Genomic DNA, 1,607 nt, shown 5'->3' with positions numbered 1-1,607 from the left:
ACGTCCCACTGGCAGTTCTGGGTCTGCTCCATAGATACACTCAGCTGCCAGCAGACTGAACGATGTGTTTTTTACACTGGCAGCAATCTGCTTTCGCTGAGTCGATTTCTGTTGGTTTGTCGGAAGATTAATTCTGGTTTTGACAGCTCCAAAATCTGTGGGCCTGAAGGACTGACTGTGGTTTTCCTCCCTTCAGCCTGTTTTAGATGTTCAAGTCCTAACGGCAGATGGGCTGCATTTGTTTCTGTTTGTTATAAAGGTGCTCGCAGCCAAGGTGTGTAATCCCTTGGGTCCCACATTTCAGCGTTAAGGAAGAAAGTGGATTTTTTTCTGAATTGCCTGGGAAAGGTTGCCTCTAAATTATACAGATTCCTGTTTGATTCCCTGCAGAAATAACAAGCAGGATTGTCACCCGACAGAGGGGATGCTGACTTTGCAGTTACTCCACATGAAGGTTTAGCTTCTGTTGCTAAAGGAAGATATGTGTGCAGATTTTTCTACCTGGCCTCTTTAAATGCCAGCAGCAGACATTAAGAGAGATGACTGCAGAGCACGGGCTGCATTTCATGGTGTGCATTTTACCAGCGTGGCTCTGATGAGTATTATGCTTTCCTAAGAATTATCATTTAGGTTCTCATTAGCTCTTGTTAAAAGACATGACTTTCAACTTCTGCCATTAGATGTACCAATATATTATTAACACCTTTTAGTCCAACATCTCTGCAGCAGCATTTCTAACTGCAATCTAAAAGAAGTACAATGGAAAGAACCTTGGCATGCACTAAAAAGCACGTCGAGCATAAAGCTACATTAAGAAAGTAGGGATTTTTACTATTCCCCTCTTGCGTACTAAAGCAGTGACATTTGTCACTCTGAATCTTTCTTTAGACAGACTTTTCTCCACCTTGCTGCACACAAAACACCCAGCATTTTCATGTTTCATGCTTCCTCACCTGCTAGTTTGTGCTACTCGCAACTCCAAGTGTTAAAGTTTTTTTCCTGCTGAGTAACGTCCTTCAAATTCATTGCATAGCTGTGTATCACATGTTTGCAAAGGTTTTAAGGGACTTAGGATTTGGCATGAAAGATATGAACATGATGTGTCTGTGCGTTCATGAGGTCCCATCTGCAGTACTACAGGCCAGGCGGTAGGAGAAAATGTTTTACTTGAAGGGTGGTGAGGCACTGGGACAGGCTACCCAGAGAAGCTTTGGGTGCCCCATCCCTGGAGGCATTCGAGGCCAGGTTGGATGGGGCCCTGGGCAGCCGCACCTTGTGTGTGGCAGCCCTGCCCACAGCAGTGGTGTTTGAACGGGGTGGGCTTTAAGGTCCCTTCCAACCGAAGGCACAACTTGTTACGGACGATGTAACGTGGTATCGTGGAGACTGAGTTGAGCTGATAAGATCAAAGGCTCAGAAATCTGTTATGGCAGTTTTAGGCGAGATCCAGATGCTAAATAATATTCCGTGCAATCTGGCATTGCAGTGTACTTCATGGAAAGAAGTTCAGCATTCGGTGTCTAATGTCCTAGTTACTTTTCAAGTTATTCTTAACAAATGGGAAAAGCCGGTGCCCGCTGCCGCTTTACAGCAGGTGCTGGTATACC

The sequence above is a fragment of the Meleagris gallopavo genome, chromosome 25 (assembly GCF_000146605.3).
Source record: "Meleagris gallopavo isolate NT-WF06-2002-E0010 breed Aviagen turkey brand Nicholas breeding stock chromosome 25, Turkey_5.1, whole genome shotgun sequence".
NCBI classification, from domain to species: Eukaryota; Metazoa; Chordata; class Aves; order Galliformes; family Phasianidae; genus Meleagris; species Meleagris gallopavo.
Note: the sequence above shows the minus strand (reverse complement) of the source record.